The following is a 372-nucleotide window of genomic DNA, read 5'->3' on the forward strand; positions in this document are numbered from 1 at the left end:
GCCTACATGGAGTCCAGTGACATAGCCATTATGCCATCTGCTGGTTCCCCTCCTGGGATCTTAATCACTCACACACAGGTACCAGGTGTGAGCTTCAAACCACACAGTCTGGGACTTGAACTGCCATTAACTATGTGGGAGTCCAGAGATGTAACCACTCTGCCATCTGTTGGTACCTCGTTTTCATTATTTTAAAAATTTGATTAAAGAGGGGCTGGCAGGTGGCGTGAGTGTTAAGGGCACTGGACTCCCAGATGGATGACCATGGTTTGAGTCCTGGACCTGGTGGCTTGCTTTCTCACTTTCCATCTGTCTCTCTCTCTGTCCTTCTCTGGTCAAATTTAAATAAATAAATAAATAAATAAATAAATA

This window comes from Tupaia chinensis, unplaced genomic scaffold (genome assembly GCF_000334495.1).
Source record: "Tupaia chinensis unplaced genomic scaffold, TupChi_1.0 Scaffold138060_1, whole genome shotgun sequence".
Classification (NCBI taxonomy): domain Eukaryota; kingdom Metazoa; phylum Chordata; class Mammalia; order Scandentia; family Tupaiidae; genus Tupaia; species Tupaia belangeri.